This window comes from Callorhinchus milii, unplaced genomic scaffold, assembly GCF_018977255.1.
Source record: "Callorhinchus milii isolate IMCB2004 unplaced genomic scaffold, IMCB_Cmil_1.0 Scaffold2, whole genome shotgun sequence".
Classification (NCBI taxonomy): Eukaryota; Metazoa; Chordata; class Chondrichthyes; order Chimaeriformes; family Callorhinchidae; genus Callorhinchus; species Callorhinchus milii.
Window position 1 is genome coordinate 107,471,150 of NW_024704743.1, and position 16,826 is coordinate 107,487,975.

A 16,826-nucleotide genomic window follows, 5' to 3' on the forward strand; every position below is an offset into this window, starting at 1 on the left:
ACTTTGGTTTACCATCTCATTCGAAGGACAGCACCTCCAACTAGCAACATACCCTCAGCACTGCATTGGAGTGAAGAATCCTGTAGCTCAGTAGTTAGAGTACACGCCTCACAAGCGAGAGACCTGTGTTCGATTCCCAGCAGGGCGAAACCTTGGGCAAGTTTCCTTACTCCACACGTCTGATAATAATCCCTCAAGAAAAAAAAACAATAATAATTTGGTCACTTAATCAACAACTGTTTGTGGGATACTGCTGTGCGCAATTGGCTGCCGTGTTTTGCCTACAAATATACAGTCTATTCACTTTGCAGTATATTCTGTGCTTTGAGACGTCTAGAAGAAAAGTGCTATATCAAATGCAAGGATTATCTTAGACTGTATGAGTTCAAGTCCTGATATGGGGCTTAAACCACAACCTTCTGATTTAGAGGTGAGAGACCTATCACTGAGCCAGGTTGACACAATGGTAATTATCAAGAGCAAGAATTGTTTACATTTATATGGCAAGCTCTTGGGTTTCAATTGGTTAGACTCCAATAGTATCCCAAAGCACATTCTGGGGTCCCCAAGCCTTGGCTCTTGCCAACTTGTGCCTAATACTCTCCGTAATTAAGTAAGTGATGATAATAGTAATAATCCTTGCATTTGATATAATGCCTTACCACGTCTTCGAGACTTATGAAGTACTTCATAGAATATACTGTAAAGCGGATTGACTGTATATTATGTGGGCGAAATGCAGCAGCCAATTACCCACAGTAATGTCCCGCAAATAGTTATGGATTGAGTGACCAAATTATTATTATTTTTATGAAAGGATTATTATCCAGGAAAAGCGGTCCGCCAATCGACCAACAACCGAGTTCCCACTTACTGCTAGATAAACAGAGGCTTGTGGAGTAAGGAAACTTGCCCAACATTTTGCCCTGCCTGGAAATCAAACCCAGGTCCTCTTGCTTGCGAGGAGACTGCTCTCACCACTAAGCTACAGTGAACATCCTTCGGGGAGAAGTGTGCATTCCATCCCAAAACACAGGAATTTCCACTTGCAGATGGCATGCATGGACTATGGATCTAAAGATCAACATTGGGTTGAACTGATTGTGTAGGTGAAGAGGCCATGGTTTTGGAGGATAATGCAGAACAGCGCATATATGTATATATTGCCGTGGCAACATCCCTAAATGGTCTACTTCAATGACTCACAATTGCTATACAGTTGCCTACACATTCTGACATAGGAATATGCATTTAGCAAGTCTGTAATCTGCAAAAAAATTTAAATGATAAAAGTTTAGAGGTACATTTATTGACCCCTTACTGGAACTCTGTTCTGATGCTCTGTATTCAGATGGCTGGTTAACATGGCAGGAAAGGCATTCAAGGAAACTGCTCACATGTTGCTAACTAATTTACCATCCACATAATTAAAACAAAATTGTAACCTTCAGCTGCCAGTTGCTATCATTTACCCATAGATTTTCTTTCATCTGCTTCACAAGATATACGGAAAATAGAACCCAAGCCAGCAATTCAGCAATAAGAAGCCATTAGGCTGCTCTGCTTTTTACTTAGGAGTCATCAATCTTACGCGACATATTGTAAGGTTCAACTATATTGTGAATAACCCATTGTTTAATAATGTCAAAGTTCATCATTTTGAAATCAGACGTTTGTAAAACCATTCATCATTTTAAACCATAATACCTTTCAGAACTTATGGTAAACATGGTCATTCTTGCAAACTGTGTCAGGTGAATTGCAGCAAAGTGTTCAAACTGTACGAAAATATTTATTAGCTAGGTATATTGTGGTTACAGGTAAACCACTAACTCATTAATCACTTGGAGACAAAGGCAATAATGACCCTTTTCAGTACGAACTTCTCAAAATAATAGTTTTTTTATGAATCTTGGAATAATTACAAGGGCAGAGAATTGAAAAACCAATTATTGTATCATGTCATGGTAGGAAGAAGATTTAATTCTTTCAAGTGCTTGAGTTTCTGATTTCAACAATAGCAATATGGTGAAATGTCAAACAGAGGCCTAAATGTTTCTAACAATGGAAATGAAAGCTTTGCTGCTTCATGACTGTATTTTTATGCATGTTCTGTTATTATATTGAGAATAACCATGGAAATTGGGTTCAAATCCAGCTCAGACTAATAGGATGAATCTTAATCTCTCTGCTGCCTCTGAATATCTTTTGGATGAAGAAGGCCCTTCAATTTATTTGATCTCATCCATCCAGAACACCCATTCTAGTTTGGAAGATCACCAGAGAGTTCAGATGTTCAGATTCTTCCAGAATTTGTATCCTACTATTGTTCAATTACAGCATCAAACAGTATCCAGAATGAATCCTGGCCTCTATCATTCTTCCTGGTATCCTGGAAATCTGTTCTATCTGTTAGTTACCATCTTGATAAAGAAATATTTTCTGCTGCCTATCCTAAAATTGTCCTTCCCAACTCAAAAGCTATGCCTGCTTGTTCCTGAACCATGCCATCCTGAACTACCTGTGTTCTTTCAATAGAGCTCTCTTTCAGCCATTGTCAAAACTCATTGGAATTGGGAAGCTTCAAACTGGCTTTCCACTTACAGTAACTTTATGGGACTAAATTGTAGCATTTTTTGATCAAATAATATAATAATAACAATCCTTGCATTTGATATAGCGCTTTTCACATCTTCTAGACGTCTCAAAGTGCCTCACAGAATATACTGTAAAGTGAATTGACTGTATATTTGTGGGCAAAACATGGCAGCCAATTACGCACAACAGTGTCTCACAAACAGTAGTGGATTGTAGTGACCAATTTATTATTGTTTTTTTCTTGAGGGATTATTATCAGGTGTGTGGAGTAAGGAAACTTGCCCAAGTTTTCAAGGCGAGTGCTCTAACCACTGAGCTTCAGGTATTTTTTTGATGGTTTCCAAGTAAGAAATTCAAGTCGCACATATGAAGACTCCTTCCAGAAACCAGAAGCACATCACAGGAATGGCGTTCCAACAACATCTAGTTCTGGAGTGACGTTTCTGTGGATCAACAGGAATTCTAAGCGTATTTCTTAACAAGGAATCTTGCTAAGAAGTACCGCAAATTATTTCTCTACTCTCAGCGATAGCGTTCCATCTCTTCCAGTAGTATAAACTGGGACTAAATGTGAGAAAAATAAATACTTTAGGTTCTGGGAGATGAAATGTATCTAAACAATTCAACTCCTATATTGAAAGTTATAACAGCCTCTGATTTGTCCTCTGCACTCGTCTGCCCAGCCCCTTTACGGAGATAACACAGACCTGCTGCACGTTCCACCACCCACAATTGCTGGCTGTGCCTTCAGCCACTATGCCCCTAACCTCTGGAACTCCCTGCCTCAATCCCACTGCCTCATTCCCCCTCTTTACCTATCTTTAAATCCCATCTGAAAACCTACTTCTTCAATTGTGCCTATGGTTACCTCCACCTTCTCCCTTGCCCTGTACCCAACCCTGCCACTGTACAGATCTCCAATTTGCTACGCTGAATGAAGGGACCCATATAAATGTAACTTGTTGTTCCATTTATTGATTAAATCATTATGGATGTCACTTGGTGGATGATTCTTGTGTATCCCATTGTTCAGTTACTGTTAACAAAAGAAAAGGGAAAGTGCTATTTTTTAAAGCTCAGTGCTCACTAACTAAAACAAAATATTTTTACTTTAAAAATCAGCGAAAATATGTCACTTTTTCCAAGCATTCTGGAAATGGCTTTTTGTTTTAACCCTAAAAACACTTGATTGGTTCTACCCTGAGCAACATATTCCAGGGTTCATAAATAATGCTCTGTAATCTTTCCCAAGCATGTAACCCTTTGAATGCAGCCTGTGTACTCAACAGAGGCATATTCTCAATGTTATAAATTATACTGTATAATTGTGATGAATATTCTCTACTACCGTCATGACAAAATGAGATTAAAGATAGCTCAGATCAGAGGATTGTTGTTTTATTAATGCCATCCTGTCAATAAGCAGACAAATTTGAACGCAGCCACTAGCTGGTGAGAGCTCAAAGGGATCAGATCATTTTTTGACGGTGTCCTCTCCGAGGAACGATGAGAAAATGGCTGAATAATTAAAAGACAAAGAAAGAAAGGAATGAATGAATGTAAACAAGTCACGGTTTTTAATGCTGCACTGAGCCTCAGTAAAAGAAAGGAGAGTTGTATGAGATGTGACCACTATTCCACCAGGGATAACAAAGGAGAAGGAGCTGTGTGCCAGGAGCTAGCAGCAGACTTCTCAGGTCACTAATTAAACTTCACAAGACCCAGTCTGACAAACGGTACAAACTGGCCTATTTTCTGCCATGTGTCCCGCAATTACTTGAAATGAATAGGTGACTTCATCTTCTCCTCGCAGTGTTTGTAATTTTAGGACAATTGCCAAAGAAACATTTTCCCAACTATTCAAAGACGTCATTCAAGCTGTGTTTACATAAAAAATTACCAGAGCTAACATTCACCTGGAATACAGTCACCCATTCTTTCAGGTCAACAGTATGCATCAAATGTTTTGGGAGTTGAACGGCAATTAATTGGTAACCAGTCATCCATCATTTTTACTGTGCTGGGCAACAAGCAATATTCATATCTAGGAGGGAAATACGAGAGAAACAGTCAAGATCTCCTTTTAAAGTTGATGACGGCCACGTGAAGAGGTCTTCAGAAAACTTTTATAGACCAGTTAATGTTGAGAATAATCTGTCGGTACTCGTAATGAGATTTGTCTTGCCATCTGTCGACTGCAAACACAAGTCTTGGATTGAAGTGAGAAATGATGATAAACGTTTCCCACAAATCGTTTTAGTCATGTGCTTACGTTGAATCAATGGCCGTTTTACATCTGCAAAAATATTGTAGAAAAAGCTAATTTTGTTTGTGCTGAGCTGCAACAGCAGGGGTCTTTAGCTGTCAGTTTTTGTACTGAGTTATATTGTTAAGATGCCCCCACCGGGAGATGGATTGAAACCTTCTGTACATGAATACATTAAAAGTTGATTCTGCTTCACAAGCTCCCATACAGCAGCAATAAAATTTGTCTCTCTGAAGGATTTCACATTTTTTGAAAATATATTAGAATTATAGTTAGAGACAAATGCAGTTAGAGACAAAGCATTTCTGGAGTGAAAGGTGTTTTATCCCTGGCAATATTATTAGCGTCTGTGGCACATACGTTTTATCAATGCTTATTTTTTTCAGAAAGTTTGAAATGTGGAGTGATTAGAAGAAGTCAGCGCCACTCTCTACAATCTTTCAAAGCTTTCACCAAAACTGTCTAAAATGAATCAGATTGCGGCCATAAAATACACACAACCCATTACACCAGTGTGTTGTGGTGAGCACAAGCCATTCACTGTTGTGAGAAAGGAATCTCTGTTTTCTGATCCCATGATTTATTCAGTCTTGCAGTTCTTGTGAACTCCATTTCGTCTGCTGCTTTCCTTCAGTGAAAATATTCCACTGGCAACTGAATTCTTACAGGTTACTCGCAAATGGATGCTTATAAATGGCAGTATTAACATGATTGCAATTTTGATGGTTCTACTATAATTAATCATAGCCGAACTAAATACTGTAGGACAAGCTGCGTTCATTAACATGCAATTTGTAAAGCCACGTATAATTTCAGTGTTAGCATAGCACAGTGCATATGTACAAGAACTGTACATCATTGTGTACCTTGACATTTGGCCTACCATAAATCTGCATTGCCAAACTAAAATTCAGTAGATCATATTACGAGTCTAGGCCCTTTGTATCATTATATTTATTAATTGGATTCATTTCTAGTCAATCAAGTTTAACTCTAGGGTAGTAAGTATGTCAACACAAAAGCTCAATTTAGTTGTCATCATTTTCTATGTTAAACCAGGTACCCAATCCTGATCTAATGAATAAATTATTGATTATATATGCCAGAACTATCTCTTTACATGCTAAATATTATTAATATTAATCATTGCCAATCTCAATGCTGCTAATATTATTATGTGTCCATAGGGGGTCAAAAATCCAATATTACTAAAAGCATCCAATTCCTTATTCACCAAATAACATTAAAATGTGTTTGAAATAGCCCTTCCCCCACTTATGAAAAAAGAAATTTTGACCTCACTGTTATTAAATTTGTTTCCACATATTTTAGCACCTTGGGACGTCCTTCTGATGTGAAAGGCACTATATAAATGTAAATTTGTTGTTGTTGTATAACAACGTCTAACTTGCGTCTAACTTTGTTTAAGGTACCAGACCAGCGTGAGTGCAAAGTGCAGCTGGAAAATAAGACATTGGGATTGAAAAAGGGCTGTTCAGGGAGGCAGTAGAGATACTGGTGCCATCAGAAAAAGCACCTTGTGATATTAGTTACATCTCCAGCAGGAAAGCCCATGTGATTACACTATCTCACAAAGCCTTACCTCTGACCCAGGATCGTCTCAGAGTGGAGGTCTCGTGAGTTGGAGTGACACAGGTGGGTTTCTGTTTAGCAAATGCAGTTTATATTGGGAGGCGCTTTATAAAAAATAATAATGTTTGAAGTCGATATAGCGCCTTTCATGTCGGGTGGATGTCTCAAAGCGCTACACGGAATTTACTGTAAGGTGTAGTGACTGTGTAGTTTTTAGGTAAATTGTCCATAACTACCGCTTACCTGCGTACTGCTTTTTTCAACCCGAAAAATGCTGCAACATAAATACAGACGTGAGATAGAATCTGCCCCATCCCCAGGCTACAAAGCCCAAGCTGTCGGTGTGCACCAGTGAAACACTACAAAAGGTCTTTTGGGAGTTGTCTCACACAGCTCACAAAATGCCTGTAAATTAAAGTTGGCTTCTGCTGAGATTAAAACATATGACTATTGAAAAATCAGAAGAGACTTTTACAACCTCCCTATGTTAAATTCAACGTGTGTATGTGGAACTCTCAGTATTTTTGATTGCAGATTCTTAAGCAGGATGATAGGTTTCCACATGTGCCAGACAACCAGCTAAACAAAAAAAATCAGTATGAAATTGTTCAATGCGGCAAATGTGACCTTCTGCTAGCATTGCCAGCACAGCCTTGTTTATGCGCGTTTCCTGAAAACTAGATCGAAGATATTATTTGTTTGCACGTTCTCTTGTTTCTGAAGACAAAACTAAAATGGAAAAATACTCCTTTATTCTGCAGTACATTTTATACTAAATAACAAAGTTGTGTTTCATTATTTGCAATTTGATAAAATCATGGTGACCCAGGGTGCATATCAGAGGTGTGCAGCAATGTAACAGACCTTTGAAGCACGTTTCTGCCCTGACAATAACAGCTCTTGGAGGGGCCGACCAACCACTGGTAATAGACACTGCTTTCAATAGCTATACGGCTTTAGCTGGTTAAAATTCAGCAGTACCTCAATATACATTCAGTTTCCTAACCCTCCACCCTTGCCAAAATAACTCTTTGGAAATCCATCCCACAGTCCTTTTGCCTCATCCCTCCCTTGCCTCCTTCAAGGCCCATCTCAAGACCTTTCGCTTCAACCAGTCCTTCGGTCACCCTCATACCCACACCCTCCCTGCCCTCTAACTCTCCTGATACCAGCCCCAAATCATTGACTATCCAATGCCTTGGGAAGACCTCTTCACGTGAAAGACGCTATACAAATGTAATTTGTTTGTTTGTTAAAAGTTTTGGGCTTAGGTTACAGGATGCATCCCTCCATGGAGCTTTCTATTCCAGATATGGAAATCTCCATAGGTAGGTGGTATACATATGTGGAACTGTCAGTTTTGTCTGGATACTCAGTATGGTGATGGGTTTCCGCATGTGTCAGACACCCAGCTGACCAAATAAAAGCCGATAACAGCACAACTACAAAAAGAAAACTATAAGAACTACACTATTTTAGAATTCTAAGTTTCCAAAATTACGCCAAGTGTTTGTTTAACAATCACAGTCTTCTCATCTCATAAAAGAAAAGCTTACAAGTGAGAATAAATGCCAAACTTGATCATAAAATTGTTCTCCCATCAAAAAATACAGCAGGATATGGGGTTAATGTGGCATTTGGATCTTAGGTAAACATTCTCTCACTCAGTAGGGACAGAAACATCCATCATGCAATTATCTAAAAGAGTCTCACATAGACGGTTGACTGACTTTTATTTTCTGATTTTATAGCCAATTGCGTCTATATTTCAGAATGACATAATTGTAAAGTACAGTTTTGTCAATGTTTATTAGCCTGAGACATTTGGAATTATGTATTTACTTGTCATTAGTAGTAATATACCACAGCATTGAGCTTGTTGTTTATTCTGGGAACCCGAAACACCTAACAGATTGTCAGGTGTTGTGCAGCATTCCATGGCTATATAATCCTTCTCCTCTCCCTTTCCTCAACTAAATGCTTCCATTTTGTGACATCATTCGCAGACATGGGATCTGTTTCCATAAATAAGCAGGCAACACTCAACTGTACTTTACTCCCTCCACCCTTGACTGTTTATTTTCAAATTACTGTAGGTATGGTTGAAGAGGTAGGCTTTTAGTCAGGATTTAAAGACAGATAGGAAGGGGGAGGAGGCGATACAGAGGGGGTGAAGGAGGGAGTTTCAGAGGCTGATGGTGCACTTACTGAAGGCTCGGCCACCGACAGTTGGGAAGAGGGGGCAGGGGGGTCCCCAATAGGCCCCAGTTTGCTTTGCTGAATGGAGAGCAAGCAGAAGATTGGGGTAGGAGAAGAGCACAGAGTTAGGGAGGTGCTAAGACGTGAAGGGATTTAAGGATGAGGATAAGGATTTTAGAGTCAGTGGAGCCTGGTGAGGTTTGGGTTGATGGCTATGAGAAGGTTATTGCGGGTGAGGATGTGGGCAGTTTTCCATGGCTATATGGAGCTGAAGTTTGCAGATGGTGGAATTAGGAAGACTTACAAAGAGTGGTTTGGGAATCGAATCAGGAAAGAACAAAGGCTTGAATGAGGGTTTTGTGACATTTTGTGTTAGATAGCAGAGCAGCGATGACGGACAATGTAGCCAAGATGAAAAAAAGAGTCCTGGTCAGGCACCGAAAGTGAGGAAAGGAGGAGGAGTGAACTGAAAACCAAGGTAGATTTGAGATAGTGAGTTTGAGATAGTGGCCATCAGGTTGCAAATTGTTGTTGTTGTAAAGGTATTGTAGGCATTGTCTGTACACAGTAATGATTCATTCCATTGTTCCACCAGGAATGTCAAGTTAGCACTGACAGAAAGTTAAACTGTTCAATTAAACTGGGTTTGACAAACTGAGGAAGAAAGCAGGAGAATATAAGATGCTGTAGAATGATTAACATAATGGGCTGAATGGTGGCAGGTACAGTTTAATGTTGAGAAATGTGAAGCAGTACATATTGGAGGGGGGAAATAAATTATATCCTAGATTTTATGATTTTTAATGATCCTGAAGAACACAGAGATGTATGGGGTGTAGTTACAGACAGATTTGTAATGGTGGGGTTGTAAGCAATAAAGGACAAATGGAGACTGCTGGTTTTATAAATGGAGATATTGAATGGAAAAGCAAGGCGGTAATGTTAAAATTATACAAGGCATTGGTTAGACTGCAGTTGGAGTACTGAGCATGGTTCTGCTACAGAAACACGCAAATAGTGACTCATCCTAGTCAATCCAGATGTGTGTCACTCCACCATTCGGAAACAGCATTCCAATGAAATCTACCCTGCTCTCTGGAGCTCCACCATGGAATCCCTTTGACTATCTCCCTCCCTCACCTCATTCGAGGTCTGTCTCAAGACGTACCTCTTTGACAGAGCTTTCGGTCATCTTTCCCCTCCCAACTCCCCTTGGCTCCACCTTCAGCTTAGGTACCAAATCAGCATTACTAAGGGCCTTTGGACATCCTCCTGACATGAAAGGTGCTACATAAATGTAAATTTGTATTGTATTGTATCATCTATTTCCACCCAAATCAGAGCAGAATTTCCTGCAGTCAAAGTGACACACATCCAGGTACTGTCAGGAATTGCTATACGCTACTTCCTGCTACGAACATTTTCATTACTTGAAGAGCAAGAACATAAATGGATTTGGGAAGAAATTAGAGAACTGGGATTAGAATAATCAGATCCAATGGAGGAGCATAGGTAAATTTTAATTGTTCAGATTTCCTTCTTAATTAATGGGAATAAACGCCCACAAAAAATACAAAAAAACACAAAGAAGTTATTGTGCTTATGGAAGTGAAGAGAAGACAATAGCAGCTAGAGAAGACCTCATTTCAGTGAAATGGAACTTTAATAATTTGTCACACAGTGTGATAAAATAAGAAAATGTATTCTTTGGCACAGAAACAACATGGCAAGATATTGGTTATCATTGTAAAGAAAGTCAATAAATATGTAAAAATGCCCACAACTGCATGGAACTGTTGCTGATGAATTAATAACCAGTGAAGATCGACCTCACAGGGACAATAGAATGCCTATGAAATCTGTCTCACGACCCAAGAAGATATCATCCCAACTGCTCAGGCTCCAAAGCAATGATGACAGCACGTCATCAGTTGGATTCACTGTTCGCCCTGGTAAGTGATGAAAAATAATGTCTGCTGTCTGTTTTAGTTAAAAAATAAATAATGCCAATCTTTCCTAATATGCATGCCAGCAATAGTTACTATAATTCTTGTAAAGCCTCAGGTATAATGTCCTGTGTCTATAATCATTTACTGTTCCTGCACTAAATTAATTATTAAGTGGCTCGTTGTCTCCTGCAACAGTTTTATTGTAAGAACATCTGCAGTTCATGCATAATCAAAAATCCCATATTAAACACAGTCTGTTCTGTCTCCATAACACAGTCACCAATGAATCACGCCAAGGGCTTTTAAGCAATTCAAAAGAGGAGGAACATCTAAATTGATGATACTTGACAGGGGAATGCATCAAGCCCTTCTCCGTCCAAACCTCTCTTGTGATTACATGTTTGTGTTAAGACCCCCCACATACCTGTGCAATTTAGTAACTGTGTCTTTGGCTCAATTGTCTCTGGACCTTCACTGGAATTTTCTTTAAAAAAAAGAGGCAACGCCATTAAAATCCAGGAGTACATCAGCTCTAATTCACAGGAGGAAAACCTTTGCAATATATCTGGATTATGCTGGCAGAGAACATATTACCCACTATCATACAATTTGGATGGGCCCAGTCACAGAAATAGGCTGGGTTTCTTGTCAATCTACTCCACACACTGGTATGAAACTAAGCAGGCTGAGTGCACAAAGTACATTGGTATTCAGAACATATACTTCCAAGGAACAGTTTGTGGAGGATTTGGACCACCGTCCGGTTCTTCTAGGTTGATATGACACTCAATGTAGTGTCATCTGTAGGTAAAACATGTGTATAATATACAATCACAAAAACACATTGGGTCTATTTTGCAAACTGTAACATCACACTGTAAATGCATATGTACAGAGGGAATTATAGGAGATCATAATTATGCAATTGACAACCAATGAAATAAAGGCTAATTACTTAAGTAAGGGCATCTGTAACTTCCTCTGTGCACGTTTACACATGGTTTACATACAATTTGCATAACCATCCTCACTCACATTACAGACGTAGAATGAGATTATTTTCAATTGTGATTTATATTTACATCACAAAAGAAGGGCATACGCCTGGATGGAGAATAACAACAACAACTTGCAGTTATATAGCGCCCATCACTTGTGGCAGTGTCCCGGAGTGCTTATCGGTGGAGCATTGATATTTTCATATTTGTATGGAAGTGATCACTTCAATAATAACAATTCTCCTATTTTATAACCTCAAGATGTCACTTTACACAGATATATGATGGTATCAACTTCCCTGTCACACATGAGCTACAAAGATTTTAGTGCATTGTATTCCTTCCTTCTCTGCTGCATTCTTTGCTCCTTCGTGGAATTTGACTGGTCTCATTCTATTTAGAGATTAAAACTCTGGGCACGTTGCATTTCTTTGCCCTTCCTGTAACCAATTCCCAGTGTATGGAATCTAATATTGACATCAGAACACATTTTTTTTCACACAGTAGGTTGTGAACATAGGAATGTAGAATGTGGAAGTCAGCTTGGCTCAGACCTTCAACCTTTCTGCCCCCACTTTCTGGAACTATGGAGTACCTTCGCCTCCTTCAAGATCCGTCTCAAGACCATCCTCTTTGACCATGCCTTTGGTCATCTTCCATCCCCATCCTCCTTGACCCTCATTACTTCTGAATCCAACCCCCAACTCAGGTGCAAATCTCAACTGTCCAGCAACTTGGGCTATCCTCCAGACATGAGGTGCTATATAAATGCAATGTGTTGTTGTTGTCTCATTCAGCAAAAGTCTCAGTTTGGCTCAGAAAATTGTGAGTTTAAGTTCTAGGTTGAGGAGTTTGACCACATGGCCCATTGACACTTCAGTGCAATGCTGGGGGAGCATTGTGTTGCTGGAGGTCAGCAACACAATGCTCCCCCAGTATTGCATATTATTCCTTTGGATAAGATGTTGAACCAATGTGTTCTCTATCTGTTTAGTTAAGAGTTAAAAAACATAACATAGTTTGCCCCAGCCAACAATGCTTCAATTATTAGTTATTTTATTGCTGTCTGTTTGTGGTACATTGCTGTGTGCAAATTGGCTGCTATGTTTGCCTAAAGATACTAGTCACTACACTTGTATCATGTCATAATATGTCATTGATATATTCATACAGAATGTGCTTCATACCCAAATCTGAATTAATTTATTGTCCAAAATTGTTGCAAATGAAGGTCTCCAATATCCATCAAGTGTTACGCAGAAATGCAATTATTGTAGGTTCATTAGAGATGCACACAATAAACACTGCTCATAACAATCATTTGTGTTTTATGAATGCATCACATTACAATACTGTAGTGAGCTAACAAAGCTTTGTTTTCTACCCTAAATATAACATGCTGGCTTATGTGTGTCAGCAGTGAATTAATGCATTCTGCAGGGTAGCCAGTACTATTTTATACCTGGCGCTGTTGGCAAAAGCACTACAAGCAATAACCTACATTGTCTACAAATCAAAAGGTTACAGAACACTAATAAACTTGGCTTGAAAACATTACACTGCTCACTTGGTAGGTACTTTCATAATTCAGAGAGCCAGTGCCACTACTACACTTGACAGCAGTTCCTTGTGAAACACTTAGACCCATTTCGACATAATAAAGCCCTTCAAAACTACAAGTTCTTTTTTTCTATTATTCACTTCCACTTGTGAATCAAGTTCAGTGCCTTTGTGGGCATTATAGTGATTCAGAGAGCCAGCACGGCTTATTATTCAGTTGACATTGCAAGTCCAATTCGATAGCTCTGATCCAAAAAATGTGAAACTGAGCATCGATGGAGATGACATTGCAACATTTATGCAATATGATGCTCACAAATCAATATCCGCTCTACTCCTGGTCATTACTCACCCCTGCGGTCTGTAGTTACTCCCACTCAAAGGGAAGCAAGCAATTGGCATTACATCAGGGCCAAACATGCACATGGCATGTAATTGATGGAGCCCGAAGGTAGAGAAGCACTGCTGCCTCCAGTGATCCCAGACACAGCCTGAAGCAGCTTGCCTCCATGTGACTGTGGCCTGTAAACTTCACCAACAGAACAGAGGGAATTCCAGTACTGTACTGCGTTTTACTAAATGAAGTTTATATGTAGAGGTCATTGAGAGTTTCGATTCAAATCTGTTCAATTATTTATTTTTTTGAAGTAACTGAAATGATCTTGGTTCTACAGCATCCATATTGCAAGATGGAAAGGTCTGTCTCATAACATTGCAAAGAGCTCAACACATCTGCATACAGGTGCCCACAACTGCAATCTGGACCTGAAATTGGCTTGTCCTAACTTGGATGGTTTGGTGGAAGTCAAACTAGGTTTCGTTACATTTGAGCTGAGACAGGTTCAGATCATTTCCAGCAGTAAATGGAAAGCCGGAAATTAGGCAAATTTCTGATTTACCATCAAACTGCAATAAATTTAAAAAATTAGCCTTGCACTGATGTAGAACCTTATCACACTGAAACATCTCAGAGCTCCTTTACTCAATGTAGTCTACTTTACACTGATTGCAATCATTTTGCTAAATCTTTATAACAACATTGAAAATTGAAGATTTTACCTAGAAGTATAATAATGATTGTTGTTATGTACGCAAATGGAAGAGCTAATCCTTGCCAATAACATGGGCCAATAGGAATGAGATAACTTATCACCTAAGATATATTTGGTGAATTTGGTAATATTTGGCAGGATACCAGGAAAATTCTCAGCAATCTTAGAAATAGTTCCACGGGAAGTGAGAAACATCAGTGATGGTTCCTTCGTGAGCAGGATTTAATGTAAATTGAATTGGAGGAGACTCTTCACCAACTCAGGTTGCTCTGCAAATCTAACCATCGAGGTAAGATTTATGAGATACTTTCAATAACCAATGGGCAATAGATCAATGGGAAGAAAGGAAGAACCAACAAGGCATGAGGAGATCAATGTGGTCCATCTGGTCTGTCTCAATGCATGATAATAATAGTCCTTGAATTTGATATAGTGCCTTATCACATCTTCGAGACGTCTCAAAGCGCCTCACAGAATATGCTGCAAAGTGAATTGACTGTATATTTTGTGATGTATTGAGACAGACCAAATCAAAATAGATGTGTGTGTCGGTGTGGGGGATGGGGGTCATCTTCTGCCCCCTCTGTATTTTTTAAAGCTTGCTTTGTTTTCCAACTCTGTTATAATTATAAATAAATAATGAGAAAACAAAATGATTTAATTATGAGAATGAGAGCTGAACACAGCTCAAACCTCGTTAGTAACATTACCTGCTTAAACGGTTAGGCTTTTAATTACTAAATGCCTTTCCTAGCCTGCAGCTATGTGTTGAATTATTACCGATACTGTGAAGAATAATATTATGTTAAATTATGTTTGGTGCAAGAAGGACAAATAACAACAAAATACTCTTTCATTATCTATAGCTTATGTTGAATTAAAAGAAATATTTTACCAACTAACTTTGAGAATGGAATAGAATTGTCAACATTTTTTATGAAGAATGTATTTTTAAACATTTCTTTTGAAACAAACTTGCAATGCTTAAATGTTTAATACACTATAATAATTCATGCAGGAATCCAGTTGTTCAATTGTAGTCTTCAAAAAAAGGTCAAAGCGATTTTTTTGTTACAGAAAAAGCATTTTTAAGTAACACAATTAATAGTTTCTTGCTGAATTGCTCTGGGGAGGTTAAGCAATTGTTGTCACAAGAAATAATTATGTTACACTTGTTTACTTCAAAAAGGAAGCATGTAATTAAAAATCTCATTTACAGATTTTGGTTTGGGAAACCTTTAATTGCTCTTCCAATTACAATCCATTTCATCCTGTGCTAATTACTTCTTTACAGACTTTTTCTCCATTGTGGCATGTGACATTACCCTCAGCTGTGTACTGCGTAGCTCGGCATAAGATGCAAAGAGCATTGCTCTTTTTATATAGCTATAATAATCCTTACATTTGCTATAGTGCCTTTCACTTGGGAAGGACGTCCCAAAGTGCTTCACAGGATATACTGTAAAGTGCAGTTATTGTATGTTTTGTGGGCGAACACAGCAGCTAATTTGCACACACCAATATTCCATAAACAGTGATGATGCGAAGGACCAATTTTATTTGGGGGACTGTTGAACAGGACAATCAAGTAGTGCCATGGGATCTTTAACAGAGTTTTTCAGTATCCTGGCCAACCAGGACTCCTGATAAAAGTGCTCAATCCCCTTCAAGGCTGTTTGTGAAGCACTCCTGTGCACAAATTTACATAAAATTCATGTGTAACACTTTGAGATGTTCCAACAATGTGATAAGATGCTATATCTAATCCAAGGGTTATTATTATTTATATCACCAATTAAACCTCATTATTGATGGAAAGGTGAACATGGCCTTTGATTCCCCTATGATCAACGTTATCTGCGTTGCCCAGTGAGTGTAATCTTCCTTGTTTGAGATATGTCATGCAATTTCTGGCAGGTGCAAGAATGAATACTTGAATTGGAGGAATCTGGCTGTATTGTAACAGTGGTTGTGCTTTTGTCTCTGCTATTACTTTGGCAGGCATGTCTCCTCAGAGCTAGTTCAACTTCAAGGAGACAGTGACAGCACCAGCAAATCTCCCCCCACACCCCACCCTTTTCTGTGACTTGTATTTCTAAACTGCGTAATTACGAATTATCTATCTGTCTTTATCTTTATAATCTTCAGTCACATTCCTTATCAAATATTCATCCAGATAATTGTTTTAATTAATGATGGACTCAACTTGAATGCTTTTGCTGACGTCTAGTGCAACTCTATACAAAACATTTCATTTTGATGTGAAGTCTCGCTTCAGGCTTGTTAATTTTGTATTCATGTTCTCTTGTTCTATATTCTCAGTTCAAGTTAAATAAATTACTTTTATCTATATTGTCTGTTTCCCTTGGCATTTTAAAAAAAACTGGATCATGTCCCTCTCAATTTTCTTTTCTCTGATAATAATCCTTGCATTTGACACAGGACCTTTCACATCGGAAGGATCTCAAAGTACTTCACGGAATATACAGTAAAGTGTAGTGACTATGTATTTTGTAGGCAAATCCAACAGTCAATTTGCATACAGCAATGTCCCACAAAAACATTCATTATTAAAGACCAAGACATTTGCTTTATTTTCCTTCTGGTTAAG